Here is a 923-nt window from a genome sequence, read left to right on the forward strand (position 1 = left end):
TTTTACGGGGAAACTTTGTTACGTGACGTAACGTTAAGTTAACTATGCACCAGTTTAGTGTCCTAATAAATTTAGGGAAACATTCACCACACTTGATGTTTGTACCAAGTCAAGTTTTCTGCCAAAAATCAGAAAGGAATTCGCAATAATGTATGTACTTCACTTCCCGAAACGACTGTTTAACGTCTGCTAAAGAATTTTAAACGATCGCTCCATAAATTTTGCATTTCTTGCACTATAGCAATTTAAAGATAAGTGCCGTTGTCAGTTTTTAAGCTGTAAGCGACTATAGCATCGAACTCTTAACACCGATCACTAATCCGTTCATGAAGTAAGCGAGTAGTATCGCGTTCTAGTGGTCATTAGATTAGAGCTATCGCGCAGCCCTTAAAGCACTTAACCTGGATCACTATTGAGGTTCGGTGCCACTCAACATCCTCACTCGCTGCGCTGGTTAATTAAAACTTGCTTCTTTCTCTTCCGAAGAAAACGCTGGGCCTTTTACATTCAAATGCATTTTTAAACGAAAACTATTCTGCATTTAATATGCTTAGCGTATACATGTCGTGAGTCAAGAGTCCAGGATGTCTCATGCAACCAAACATTGGCAATCGAAACAAACAGTGTGGTTTACTCTGTTCACATGTAGAAATCGGTTAGGTGGCTAGCTTTGGATGTCCAAATTGACGTGGATAGGTAGGTGGCAACAGGCACAGAATCCGAGCCAGTTTACTGCAGACGACCAGTGGTAATATTCTACCACCAGAAGTCCAAACTAGAGACCACCTCAGTCAATCGCAATATGGTTTCAATAAAATAGGAATCGCTCTAAACAAGATTGATGTAGACTGTTTGAAGTAAACTGCACGACATCCATCCATACATAGGACCTGATTGTAGAAATGGCGGAAAGTAGCCTTGGG

Source organism: Ixodes scapularis, unplaced genomic scaffold (genome assembly GCF_016920785.2).
Source record: "Ixodes scapularis isolate PalLabHiFi unplaced genomic scaffold, ASM1692078v2 PGA_scaffold4__175_contigs__length_147842914, whole genome shotgun sequence".
Lineage (NCBI taxonomy): Eukaryota > Metazoa > Arthropoda > Arachnida > Ixodida > Ixodidae > Ixodes > Ixodes scapularis.